The sequence below is a fragment of the Panthera onca genome, chromosome A1 (genome assembly GCF_046562875.1).
Source record: "Panthera onca isolate mPanOnc1 chromosome A1, mPanOnc1 haplotype 2, whole genome shotgun sequence".
Classification (NCBI taxonomy): Eukaryota; Metazoa; Chordata; class Mammalia; order Carnivora; family Felidae; genus Panthera; species Panthera onca.
Window position 1 is genome coordinate 21,228,595 of NC_138339.1, and position 14,945 is coordinate 21,243,539.

Below are 14,945 nucleotides of genomic sequence, written 5' to 3' on the forward strand. Positions count from 1 at the left end.
AAAACAAAAAAACAAAAAACAAAAAAAGCTATCGAAGGCATTCTTTATTTCCGTTATAATGTTTTTGATCTCTAGCATATCTTTGTGCCTTTTTTTTTATTTTTAGCATTTCCATCACTCTGCTTACATTGTCCATCTGTTCTTTCAGTGCTGTCCCTTTTAGAGCCCTTAGCACATAAATCATAGCTGCTTTAAGTAGCCTGTCCGATAACCCAGCATCCTGCCATGTTGGTTCTGATGCTTGCTCTGTGTCTTCAAGTTGAATTTTTTGCCTTTTAGTAATATTTGTATTTTTTTCTTGATAACCAGACCTGATGCACCATGTAAAAGGAACTGCTTTAAGTAAGCCTTTGGGAATTTGCAGTGAGGCATGGTGGGAGGGGAAGCATTCTGTAGTCCTGTGATTAGGGCTCACTTTTTCAGTGAGCCTGTGCCTCTGGACTGTGAACTTCATAAGTGTTTTTAATTTTTCTTCCACCTTAGGTTATACAGGATGGCTAGCATGGGCTGAAGTTAGGTGGTTCCCTTTTATGTGGAAGACCATAGGTGACTAGTCTCAATTATTTCCTTTCTCCAAGGTAAATTAGGCTCTGATAATACCCCAGCAGCTTAGAGTTCTGGTTTACTAGTTTCTCCTGAGAGCAGGCTTGTGTAAGAACAGAGTACTCTGATATACCTCAAAATCCTTAGTAATCAAGAGGCGACATTTCGCCGATATTTTCCCTGGGAATATGGTTGAGCCTTTGGAAATTAATCTCAGAAAAGTGTGTGACCACCTATGACTGGATCCTTCTGGAGTTCTTAACTCTCAGACTTGTCCACCCTGAATCTTTAGCAATTCATTAATTACAGTTAAGGTTTTCCTACTCTGGCACTGCTAAACATGAGTTTATACCACTGTCTGCAACTCTAAATCATCATCCACCAATTGGATCATTCTAGCATCTCTCCTTGCTTATCTGTAAATTCCCAGCATAACAGAGAGAAACTGAGCTCCTAATTATTCAGTTATCAGCATACACGTGTAGTAGTATCAGAAATATTAGCCCCTGCTCCATGGGAAGCAACCAGAATGCCATATTGATGGGTAGTTTCTTTTGTCTTTAGTCCTCAAAACTCCATTCATTTCCAAAATTAGTTATATCAGCACCTTTTTCTTTTTCAGACATTTGTCATACAGGTAGATTCACTGGCCAAAGTCTATTTTTCCTCATATCTTTCAAGTTCCTAAATTCTTTTTTTAGAAAATTCTTGTCCATTAAGTTTCATTGTTTATGCTGTGTTTGACGTATCCGTAATGCCATATAGGCACCATTAAATAATAATAATAGTTCACCACCATCAAAATCCCCTGTGCTTTCTGTTGAGACCTTCCTTTTTAACCCTCAAACCACTGGCAGCCACTGAACTTTTTACTCTTGCACTAATTTCGCCTTTTCCAAGTGACATTTAATTGGAAACATACAGTATGTAGCGTTTTAAAACTGGCTTATTTTACTTAGAAGATTTTTCCAAGTCTTTCCATGAGTTGATAGCTCATTTCCTCTTACCATTAAAAATATCCTGCTGTATGGATATGCTGTATTTTTATTTATCCATTATATGTTGAAGGACATCTTAGTTGCTTTGAATGAATCTGCTAGAAACATTTATGTGCATTGTTTTTGTAGAAATAAATTTGCAATTCACTTGGGTAAATACCTAGAAGCATAATTGCCGATTGCATTGTAAGACTATTTTCATAAGAAACTGCCGAGTTGTCTTCTAAAATGGCTAAAGATTCTGCAGTTTTGCATTCTCACAGCAATGAGAGAGTGTTCATGCCATTTGATATCTTTGCCAGCATTTGGTGGTGTCAGATTTACTGAGTTTTCTTTTTAGTATTGCAGATATTCTAATAGATATACAACAACATCTCATTGTTTTATTTTGCAATTCCCTACTGATAAATTACTTTGAGTACTGTTTTGTTTGTATATGTTCTTTGTTCGGATCTTTTGCCCATTTTTTTTTTTTTTTAATTAGACTTTTATTCTTTTCGCGGTGAGTTTAAAAGTCCTTACATGTTTTGGATACAAATCACTTACCAGATATCTTTTTTTCAAATTTTCTCCTATGTGTGGTTTGCTTTTCATTCTGTTGATAGTGTTTTTCAGAGAGTGAAAGATTTTAAATTACTAAAGTCCAGGTTTTTTTTTTTTTTATTTTAAATAAATCATGATGTATCTAAAAACTCACTGGGAAACCTAAGAGCAATTAGGTTTTCTCCTATGTTTTGTTCCAGAAGTTTGGTTAATTTTGCATTTTGCATTTAGGTCTGTGATCCATTTTGAGTTAATTTTTGTGAGATTTGTGAATTCCTTGTGAAGATTAACTGTTTTGCATTTGCATGTCCAGTTTTTTTCCTAACAGTTTGATGAATAAACTGTTTTTTTTTTCCATTGAATTCTCTTTGTGCCTTGGCCAAAAACTGGTAGACTGTATCTGTATGAATTTATTTGTAGGCGCTCTAGAAAATGCTTATTTTCCACTCATATAGCTGGTGTTTTGTTTTGTTTTGTTTTTGTCAATACCACAGCATCTTCGTTATTGTTGTTTTGCAGTAAATCTTGATATTAGATAGTGTCAGTCCTCCAAATTTGTTGTTTTTTTTTGTCATTGTCATGGTGACTGTTCAGTGTCTTTTGCCTTTCCATACAAACTTTAGAATAAGTTTCTATCATGAACCTCAAAACACTTTGAGACTCATTACCTGGTTCTAAATTACTTCAAAATTTTTAAGTATTTCTTACAGCAGCACCTCACTCTCATTACCAAGATCTTTATTAATATTCTAGGTCTGCCATTAACAAAACACCACAATCTGAGTGATGTTAAACAAATTTATTTATTCTTTCATAGTTTAATAACCTAGAAGTCCAAAATAAAGTTGTTGGAAGGTCCCATTCTCTCTCTGAAGGTTGTTATTCTTCCATGCATTTTTCTAGCTTCTTATTGTTACTAGAAACCATTGACATTTTTTGGTTTGTAGATGCATCTCTCCAGTGTCTTCCTCCACTGTCACATGGCATTATCTCCAAGTGTGTCTGTGTTCAACTTTTCCTCTTCTTGTAAAGATACCAAGCGTTGGATTAGGATTGACCCACCATAATCTAGTATGACCTCAGATTAACGTAATTATACCCACAAAGACCCTATTTACAAAGGAGGTCATACTCAAGTACCACAGTTAGAAATTCAACATATCTTTTTAGCTATACAATTCAACTTATAACATTGCATAATAGGAACTGATGTAAATAAGTCTTTCATGTGAGATTTTATGTCATAGGGTTAACATTGGGCAGTTTTTAAGATTTACTGTAGCATTAAATGGAAGAGGCCTCATGATTCTCAGGTGTTCTTGTTTTTTTGTCTTCTCAGGTGTCTCTTGTTTTCCCTAAGCCCACCTTCCCCCGCCCCCTATTTAAAGAGTATTTATTTTTTTTTAATTTTTATTTAAATTCCAGTTAGTTAACATACAGTAAACATTAGTTTCAGGTGTACTATGTGTGTGTGTGTGTGTGTGTGTGTGTGTGTGTGTGTGTGTGTGTGTGTGTGTGTGTGAGAGCCTTCCTCTTAAAAAAAGGTTGAGCTTTGTGGCTCTTTCAGCTGTAATCCTCTGTTCGCATACTTGAGCCTTGGATGCAGGGGTAAAGAATTGGAGAGGAAAATGATTTGGTTTCAGCATCTTAGTGAGCCTGTGTTTCCGGACTGCAACCTTTAAAAGTGTTTCCTTATTCTCTCTGTTCCCACAGGTTAAAAAGGAAGGCTAGAAGGAGCTGGAGTCAAGGAAATGCCCTTCCACCAAGTGAAATGTCTTTTTCACTGGAAGTAGGCATTTGCTAAGGAGACCACTCTCAGCATACTTCAGAATGGTTACTTTCCTCTCTTCCTGCCAGAGATACGAGGTGAGGTTTCTTTTTAATATACCTTTATTTTTGAGGAACTAGTGGGGTTCTTAGAGGTAAACCCCTCAAAAATAATGGGGTTCTCCTAAGACCAAAAACTCTAGGAGATTCACACTCACTGTGTTTCACACACATTCTCCAGCAATTTGTCAAAATTACCTTTTATATGTTTCTACCAGCTTATGACCCCAGGAACTTCGACTCCAGGTAAGCTTTCTCTGTGATGTTGTGAATTTGCCAGTCTCCCCAGATTTCAAAGTGTCAGTTTGGTCTGTGATCTCTTTTCTCTGATGGATCCAAGAAAATTTATTGATTCTTAGTTTGGAAATCTTTCTTGTGGTAAGGGTGGTATTGAAGACTTCCAAGCTTTTTCATGTCAGTGTTGAAACTAGAATCCCGTTGCTTTCAATGTTTGAAAGATAGTTTCATCATTTTTAAGATTCTTGTTTAGTTCTTTACTCACCGTGACCCTGCCTTTTGACCACCATTGTTTCTACTGAACAGTCAGATATTTGGGTTTCTTTTGTATGAGTAGCTTTACTGTGGCTCCTTTTAAAATTTGTTGTCTTTGGTTCTTCACCATCTTTACTATTAATGTATCTGGATGATATGTTGGCTTAAGATTTTTCTGCTTCTATCACTGTTACATTGATCGAGTTTTAATATTGTTCTACATAGATATGTCTGGTATGAAAATAATTTGGCTTTGATTTATCTTTTTATATATTATTAGATTTGATTTTCATATATGTTTTACATGTGTGCATCTATGTTCAGGAAATAACATTTTGTACTGAGGTTGGTTACCCTGGCCTCGTGAAAGATCAGAAAATGTTTTCTCTATTCCTATTAAGAATTAATGTAAATTTGTTATTCATTAAATGTTTCACGTGTTTTGCCAATGAAGCTATAAATTTGTGCAGGTTGTTTTGGGGTTGGGATGATCTTTAACAATAGATTAATTAGTGTGAATCAGACTAAATCTATAATCTTCAGTCTTATTTAGTTATGCTATTGAGGAATTTGTTTTTTATTTAATCCAATTTTATATGTATTAGGGTAAAGCTCTCCTTTCATACCAAGTTATTTTTTAATGCATCTCTGTTCTCTAGAATATAGCATTTTATCCTGCTATGTGACTATATGATTTGTATTTTCTCACTTATTTCTTTATTAATCTTTCCCGGGATGTTATCATTAAAAAAACATTTTCCTTTGTTGATTTTCTCCATTGTAATGATACCAGTCCATTAATTTTGTGTTGCCTTTTATTATTTTGTTCCTAATACATTTTGTTTTAGTTTGATTTGGCTTTCCCATAAAGTCTCGATGTGAAGAATAAATCATATAACTTCTGACATCACTTTTCTTATATAGAGATTTAACTATCAACTTCCGTCTGAGCTTTTAGGTCCAGGTACATGTTTTGAAATCTATTACTGTCTTTTTTTCTTACTTATTTTATGGATTTTCTTGATTCATGTATTATAAAGAATTCTGTGTTTTAGTTACAAGTGGTGTGGGGCAGGTATTTTCAGACTTGGCTCTTTCTAAAATAATGGCCAAAACTCCACAGGTCACAGAACCAGTGTGAGTGTTTTGCCTGTTGCTATTTCTATCTCAATTATGCAGTTCAGTGTGGGAAATAACCATCAGCTGTATGTATGAAATCACCATGTGCTGCACTTGAGCTGTAGTTTCATTATTTCTCCTAGCCTCATTACAGCTAGATTCCATTCAGATGCCACTGCTCCCACATACATCCATGTTCCATGTTGTCCCTCATGAGAAAATATCAATAATTCGCTTATAGTCCAAAGGTTTTATCACTGTACATACTAGCAACAATTGAGTCCTTATCGTCACTTTAAGAGAGAGAGAGAGAGAGAGAGAGAGAGAGAGAGAGAGAGAGAGAGAGAAGTCATATTCTAAAATACCATTCTGAAGGTCTTTCTAGGGCCACCCTTGGTACCAGGTGCATTAGTTTTGATTTCTCCAGCAACACAGAGCTTGACATAGAACTTGAGTGCATATATTTTAATGCAAAAAATCATCTGAGGAAGAAGACAAGTAAACTGGGGAAGAGTAAGAAAATAGAGAAATAAAATAAATAAAAAAACTATTGACCTTATTTCTTCTTTAGTTAACTGGGGCATGATTCTGCTGAGATCATTTGGGGAGTTGTAGGAGAATACCTCAAAAGTATTAACATGACAGATAGAGGGAAGCATATCTCTATTGGTTCATTTTCCTCATTGGTCAGGGGTCCTAGTATGGAGCACAATTTCCTTATAACGTTGGATTTTTAAATGTTCAAGAACCCAGTGTGTTGCTATAAATTCAGATTCCACAGTGTTACAGAAGGTGTGGCATAGAAATCTAAAATCACATGATGGCATTGAAGCAAGGTTCTGCCAATGTCTATCTGCAAGATTAGTTACCATAGCATAGTTAAGATCAAATGTGGGCTAAGAGAATTTCAGGTGATACACAAGACAGGTCTGATACAATAGTGTATTCTAACTGTTAAAGTTGTAAGTAGCCAAAGAATGTTTCAAAAATAGAAGAGGTAAGTATGCCAAGTAGATAAATTCTCTTCTCTAGTTTATGTTTAATATTTATTACATTTTCTAGAAAGAAATACTAAAATGTAATAGTTTTGGTCACCTTTTGTGTCAGTATAACTAAACTATAGTTTTCAGTTTTTCAATCAAACACAAATATGTGTTTGATTATAATGTGTTAAGGTAGTTTGTAGATGTGACTAAATCATATTAGCTGACTTTAAAGGAAACTTAATCCTTGATAATGTGGACCTGATTCAATCAGTTGAAAGGCCTTGCTAGCAGAGCTGAGACTTATCTGAAGAGGCATAACTTCTGCCTCTTGATAGCAGCTTTAGTTCAAACCTAAGAATTCTAGCTAGCCTTTCTATATGCCTTGCCCTAGGGACTTCATACTTGTATAGCTAGGACACACAATTGTGTTAACCAGGTATTTATAGGATTCCCTTAATATATATCTTCCGCTAGTTCTCTTTCTCTGAACATTCTCTGATACTGACTTTGTTACCAAAAGTGGTTCTAGAGAAAATAATTTTAAGAATGTGATTTTTGGATTGGTTCTGTGTCTTCTAAAATTTGTTCTTTAGTCAGATTACATACAAAGCCACTAAAGACTTTATTTTCAAGAGTGAAGAGAGCACTGGTGTTTCACAACATGATATGGCAATATCCATTAGAAAAATACATCATATATTATTTTTTTAATGTTTATCTATTTATTTATTCTGAGAGAGTGTGTGCTCCTGTGTGCATGAGTGAGGGAAAGGGACAGAGAGAAAAAGGGAGAAAGAGAATCCCAGTAGGCTCCATACTGTCAGCAATAAGCCTGACATGGGGCTTGATCTCATGGTCAAGACATGGGTGCTTAACCAACTTAGTCACCCAGTATCCCTCATTGTATATTCTTTAAAAATATCCATATAGTTGTTGAGATTCTGTTCACTAAATATATACTTAGAACATTCAAACTAAAAGCTTATGGGATTGGCTAGTTGCTCATAACTGAGCTATAAAAAAAAAAAAATGAGGAAAGGATGGGACAATCTCACAGCTTCAGATTACCAGTTTAAGTTCCACATAAATGATCTTAAGTCTTCTATATCTGCTCCCAAATAAAGTCTATGCCCTGGAGACTCAGGGCCAAACTTTCTGAAAGTCATTTTTTTGTGAGTGGTTAAATTACAACTCAAATTGAGTTTCCAAATTAGTAAAATTTCTGTTAAAGCTATGACATGTATGGGGGGGGGGGTGTAAAAATGGCATCCTGAAAATTGGAATGGGAACATATAGATAGATGTTGATAAATCTAGGGACTTTGACACTTAGATTCTACCAACTCTTCTTTGCCTGTAGAAATAACTCTTCTAGGGGCATCTGGGTGGTCAGTCGGTCAAGGGTCCAACTTCAGCTCAGGTCACAATCTCACAGTTCGTGGGTTCCAGCACTGCATGGGGCTCTGCACTGACCACTCAGAGCCTGGAGTCTGCTTCAGATTCTGTGTCTTTCCCTTTCTCTGCTGTTCGCCCACTTGTGCTCTCTGTCTCTCAAAAATAAATAAACACTTAAAAAAAAGAAATAGCTGACTATGAAGTTTAGCACTTCTTTGCCTAAATAAGTGGTCTCCACTGAATTAGTTGCCATGCATGGAACTGCTAATCCTCTTTAGGTCCTACCTCCATTACCTTTCTTGTTTCTAGACCAATAACATGCCCCATATGGCCACAAAGGGTAAAAAACAAAGCTTGACCCACAGAGAATTCTTCAGTATACCAACAGAATTACATATTTTCCCTAATTTATCCTAAAAGAAATCTGAGGAATATGGATGGAAAATGATCAAAAGGGTTTCAGATCATAGTAGAAGGAATATAAACTTGGGTCAAGATGAACTTATTGATTTGTGCCCACTAAACAGATTCCAGATTCAATGTTTTAGCTTGAAGATTTAGAAAAGGCTGTAAGCCGTTTGCGTGGTTTCCTGAAACATGGACCCAAAATAAGTAGATTGAAATACCAGAAATTTCCTAGCCTATAGAGAAAAATAGCAAAGCTTAGGGAGGTTGGATTATTAGAGTGTAATTACCTTATAAGAATTTTTCATCTACCCCAGTGAGATCCAGAGGACATACCTTTCACCACACTGTGAGGGAAGCCCCACCATACTTGAGGAGCTCAGGGGTTTCACTCTTCTTTGTAGGTCAGAAGTTACAGTAAGAATTGCTACCCTTGAACTAGAATCCCTAAATTCACTGGATGTAATTGGATCCTGGAGCAAAAGGACAAACTGGTGACATGTAATCACCAAAGACAAGGAAGGTGTGTTTACCATAATGGACAACTGAGGCAATGCATTGACTAGTTAATCATAATATCCCCAGAAGAGAAATAGGACAGTCTATCAAATATTTTATTTGATCTGTGTAAGCAAAGGAGTTCAGGATTGAATGAGCAGAATTCTTATTTTAATTGCCTAAACAGAGTCATGGCTCTTACATTAGTTCTCAAACTGGAGGCAATTTACAAGATATAGAACCCTTTGAAGGAAAAAGAGTCTGGGTCCCCTTGAACAAGAACCCTGCTAAACTCTCAATTAGTACTCCTAATGTATCTCTGACTTTTCCATAGGCACTATACAAAGTTAGTGTGACTGTGCAATAGGGAGAGAGAAATAATCATAATCCTCTGAGATTGCTAGACATTGGCTGTGAACTGGTAATAATTCCTAGAAATCAAAACATCTGTTGGAGCCCATGAGTCCCTGTAATGATTTTTGGAAGTTAGGTGATCAATGGAATTTTAACTTAAGTCTGTCTCACAGTGGGCCCAGTGGAACTCTGAACCCATTCTGTCTTGATTTTTCCAGTTCTAAAATGTATAATTGGGGAGAAAAACATATTCAGCAACTATCAAAATATCCACATTGGTACCCTGACCTGTGGAGTGAGGACTTTTATATTACAAAAGACCAAATAGGAGCCACTACAACACCTCAACTGACAGAAATATTAAACCAAAGGCAAGGTGACATTCCTGGAGTGATTGCAGAGGTTAGAGGCACCACTGAGGACTTAGAAGATGCAGGGGTTGGGACTCCCTCCGTATGCCATTCAGTTGCCTGTTTGGCTTGTGAAGAAAGTAGATGTGGACAATGACCATACTCCTAAAATTAATTGGTTGGTGACTCCAGTTGCAACTGCTATTTCAGATGAAGTTTTATCGCTTTACCACATCAGCAGATACCTTGGTACCTGGTATGCATCTATAATCAGTCAAATGTTTTTGTCAGTGTTACCATTGCTTGTTCATTTATTTCACTTGGCACGGCCAGTAATCCTTCTTCACTGTACTATCTCACAGGTATATCAACTCCATGGCTTCATGGCATAATTTAGTCTTCAGAGAACTCGATCATCTTTCCCTTCCATAGGATATCATATTGATTCATTACATTGATGAACTTATGCTGATTATACCTCAGGTGCAAGAGTAACAACTATACTAGACATATCGGTAGGAAATTTGCATGTCAGAGGTTAGATAATCTAAAAACAGAAGAGCCTTATACCTCAGGGGAATTTCTAATGCTCCAGTGGTATGAATATACTTTCTAAGGTAAAAGATAAATTGTCACATCTGTCTGCTTCTAGACAAAACAAGGTACAATGTCCAGTGGGATTATTTGAGTTTTAGAGGCAACATATTTCTCATTTTGGTGTTAATTTGGTCCAAGAAGCCCCCAAACTTCTATTTTTAAGTAGGACTCCAAACAAGAGAAGGCTTCACAACAGGTCTAGAATGTTGTATAAGATACTTTCCCACTTGAGCCTCATGATCCACCGGATCCAGTGCTATTTAAACTACCAATGAGAGATTGTCATACTGTTCGGAACCCTTGGAAGGTCCCTGTAGGTGAATCACTGTGCTGACTCTTAGGAGCGCTAAGAGCGTTTCTCCTTTTGAGAAACAGCTTGGGCTTGCTACTCTACTAACCTATATGGGTAACTACTCTCCTTTTGAAAAACAGCCTGGGCTTGCTACTGGAACTTAGTAAGGGCTGAAGGCTTACTCATGGGCCATTACTCACCAAACTTTAGCTGCTCATTACCAACTGGGTGTCATTTGACTCAACCATAATGTTGAGTGTTCCCAGCAGCACTCCATTATCAAATAAAAGTGATAGGAGATCAGCCTCTTGCTTTCATGGTCAGCTTAAGAATAAGATAGGGACACAAATTTTTATGGCCCTCACTCCTACATTACTTTCTCTCTCCTAATCTTTATCTGTGAACTCATGGGGATTCCATTATAACTAGTGGACTGAGAAAGGGAAAGCTTTAGCCTGGCTTATAAATGCTTCTGAAAAACATACAGGCACCACCCAAAGTAGACAACTGGAGCACCATGGCTCCTTTCTAGGATAGCTCTGAAGGACAGAGATAAAATCCTCTCAGTAAGCAAAACTTCAAATGGTAAACCTGGCTGCTCATTTAGCCTGGAAGGATAAGTAGTCAGAAGAAGTGGTCTGTATGGGTTGTGACCAGTGGTTTGGCTGGATGGCCAGGGACTGGGAAGACACAATAGTGGGAGATTGGTATCAAGAAGCTCTGGGGAGGGTGTATTTGGATAGTTCTTTATGAATAGGAATCAATGTGAAGATAAGTGTGTGCCATGTGAATTGTCACCAAAGTGTGACCCTAGCAAGGGAGGGTTTTAACAAGCAAGTGTGTAGGATGACTCATTCTGAACAAGTCCAACCTTGCTCTAGCCACTGCTGAATGACTAATCTACCAGCAGCAAAGAACAACACTAAGACTACAATATGACCTTCATTCCCAGTATGACCCTCATTCCCAGCTGGTGGTCAACCAGCTACCTGGTGGTTGATTACTTACATTGGAGTGTTTTTATCATAGCAGGGGTACCCCTTTGTAGTTCCTGGAATAGTTACTCTCGATATGTATTTTCCTTCCCTGAATGCAAAAACATACACTTGTAGATTTATACAGTGCCTAATCTGCCTTCATGGTATCCCGCATAGCATTTCTCCTGATCAAATAAGTCATTTTGCAATAAATGAAGTATGACAATGGGCTCATGCTCATGGAATTCATCTGTCTTATCATCTTTCCCATGATCCTGAAGCACTTGACTAGATAGAAGAATAGAATGGCCCTTTGAAGACAGTCACAGCACCAACTGGGTGGCAGTGCCTTGTAGGACTGGGAAGTGATTTCCAGGAAGCTGTCTATGCTCCACATCAGTCTCCGGGATATAGTGTTGTTATTCCCATTGCCAAGAATTGCAGGTCCAGGAATCAGTATGTGGAAATGGAAGAAGCCCCACTTATGATCCACTGGCAAAATATTTACTTGTCATTCCTCCGTTAGGCTCTGTCAGTCTAGAAGTGTCAGAGGGAGAAATGCTTCTGACATGAGAGACAATAATGATTCCACTTAAGTTGAAATTTAACTATCACCCGGCCAATTGGATTTCTCATGCCTCTAACTCAACAGTCAATAAAAAATGTTATTGGGGCACCTGGGTGGCTCTGTTGGTTGCATGTCCAACCTCAGCCCAGGTTATGATCTCGCAGTTCATGAGTTCAAACCCTGCATAGGTCTCCCTGCTCTCAGCACAGAGGCCCCCTTGAGATCCTCTGTCCCTCTTTCTCTCAGCCCCTCCCCCTCCTATGCTCTCTCTGTCAAAAATAAATGAACATTAAAAAACAAGTTCAGACTTACAACCACACAGAACCAGCCTGTTCTTTAAAAAAAAAGGGGGGGGGGTGGCGCCAGGGTGGCTCAGTCAGTTAAGCGTCCAACTTTAGCTCAGGTCATGATCTCACAGTCCGTGAGTTCGAGCCCTGCGTCAGGCTCTGTGCTGACAGCTCAGAGCCTGGAGCCTGCTTTGGATTCTGTGTCTCCCTCTCTCTGCCCCTCCCCTGCTCATGCTCTGTCTCTCTCTGTCTCAAAAATCAATAAAAAAATTCTTTTAAAAATTAAAAAAAAGTTATTGTACTAAATGGGATGGTTTTTTTTCATTGATTATCGAAGGGAAATTGTGTCATTACCATAAAGTGGAGATGAGGAAAGTTATGCCTGGAATACAGAAGAGTCCTTAGGGATCTCTTACCATGTCCTGGGATTAAAGTCCATGACAAACTTCAGCAATGTAATTTATGCAGAACTGCTAAAGATCCATACTCTTCAGCTTAAGGTTTGGTTCGCCACCACACCACCACCCCTCCCCACCACCAGAGCAGTGATCCATCAGCCAAAGACTTCGCATCCTTCTCTGAGGAAAGAGCATGTGTTTAGTTGTATGTGGGGTAGTTTGTATCCCATATGTTGTTGGTATGCTTGTTTAGATATTAATTATGGATCAAGGAGATGAGGTGCCAGTGTGAGAAGAGGTAGACTATGATGGTCAATTTCATGTGTCACCTTGGCAAGGCTGGAGTCCCCAGTTCTTCAAACACTAATCTAAGTGGTGCTTGGGAAGGTATTTCATAAAGATGATGATGAAGTCGAGGTGAGTTGACTTTAAGTGGTATTATTTTAGATAATCTGGATAGGCCTGATTTCACCTTTGAAAGGCCTTAAGAATTGAACTGAGGCTTCTCTGAAAAAGAGAAAAAAAATGTGCCTGTGGACTGCAGCTTTACCTGATGCCAGGGACTCCCAGTTTACCATTCCTGACATTACCTACAACGTCAGACATCCATAGCCAGTTCTAACAATCACATAAGGCAATTTTTTCCTTTGCAATAAATCATAGTATATATCACCTAATGGTTTTGTTCCCCTGGATGATCCCTGAATGATACATATTTTGACACCCGAATTGATACAGTATCTGAGTAGTATGCAGAAGGAAAGTAATCCAGTTTATTGTTTTAGCACATAGGCTGATTAAAAACACAGACTGACAATTTTAGAGCAGGATTTCCCTTCACACACTGAAATTTAAAGCAACACGTTAAGGGCTCCTGAGTGGCTCAGTTGGGTGAGAGGCTGACTTCGGCTCAGGTCATGATCTCGCTTGAGTTTGAGCCTCATGTCAGACACTGTGCTGACAGCTGGGAGCCTGGAGCCTGCTTCAGATTCTGTGTCTCCTTCTCTGCCCCTCCTCTGCTTGCGCTTTGTCTCACTGTCCCTCTGTCTCTCTGTCTCTCTCTCTCAAAAATAAATACACATTAAAAAAAAATTTTAAACAACGCATTATAGTAGCTTCCTTAAAGACATGACAGGGAGCATAACCTACAATTTCTAATAAGCAAAAGGAACAGAAAATGAAATATATTTGATTCTTTTTAATATATTTACTGTCATTAAATGATTCAAGCTGATATTTCTGTTTTCAAAGCAGCTGTTCCCTTTGATGTTCAGGTATGTGTTTAATCCCTTAAATTACCAAAATCTTTATAATAATCAGTTTTCCCTGTATTTTCAAGTAGACTCCATTTTAAAGAAAGTCTTACCTGATTGCATATTAATATTTAAGTGATGTAAAATGCATGAAAGAAATTTAGAAGCAGGCTTTTAGCATGTTAGATATGTTGGAACTGATGTGAAATATTTATAATTAATACATTGTTATGCATTTATTCATGTCATTGTCTTAGTTATATTTAGTCATAGAATTGATAACGATAATGAACAGTAACCTCTGGTAGAAAAATGTTTAAATGTTCAGTTATATGCTATGCTGTTTAATACATCTTTACTTGGCGGGGGAGGAGATTATTTTAATATATGTAATACAGATGTAATCTCCTCCCCCCCAAGTAAAGAAATAAATTTACCAATGTTCTTTTGTAAAGTAAATTCAATGATTAAATATTTAATACAAATATACCTATACCTATATTCACTGTGGCTTTACTTCTAAAAATGACCTGTTTATCTCTTCTGCTAAAAAATGTTGGGAGATAGGTTTATGTCATTCATTACTAAGGAACATTGTAAAAGGGTATATATGAAAGATAGTTCATAACCTGTCTCTATCACTGTATTTAGATGACCAGTGACATTTTCTGTGTCCCATCTTTTAGTTCATATTGAGACTCATCTTTTCTGCAGTGTAATGTGAACCACTCATTCCTTTGATTCACAGAGTAATAAACAAATGATGAACATTTTCCTTTTCCTTTTCCTTTTCGTTTTCCTTTTCATATTGGTTTACGGATTCTTTTCGGTCTGCTCTTTTATACTGTGTTCTCAAATAAATCTTAATGCCAACTCCATTTTGATTCCATTAGTTTGGTCCCAAATTTGCCTAGTAAATATGCTTTTTTTTTTTAAGAATGCATTTCATTAGAAAGTTGACACATTGACTTCCTAGAATGAAATTGCTCTTGACCATGGAGTTTAGAATCTTTAATATTCGATCAAGTGTCATCTTATCCAACTCAAACTTGTACACATGTTAT

At 37.3% G+C, this 14,945-nt stretch overlaps 1 long non-coding RNA gene and 1 pseudogene across 2 annotated transcripts in view; both read left to right on the forward strand.

Annotated features, from left to right (window-relative positions):
* LOC144614691 (uncharacterized) overlaps positions 1-14,945 on the forward strand; it is a 296,020-nt gene that overhangs the window by 182,372 nt on the left and 98,703 nt on the right. For both annotated transcript variants that reach the window (XR_013552672.1, XR_013552687.1), the window contains exon 3: positions 3,798-3,950. This is a non-coding gene — a long non-coding RNA (uncharacterized LOC144614691). The remainder of the gene's footprint in view (positions 1-3,797; positions 3,951-14,945) is intronic.
* Positions 9,590-14,945, forward strand: part of LOC132680321 (transmembrane protein 179B-like) — a 45,530-nt pseudogene continuing 40,174 nt past the window's right edge.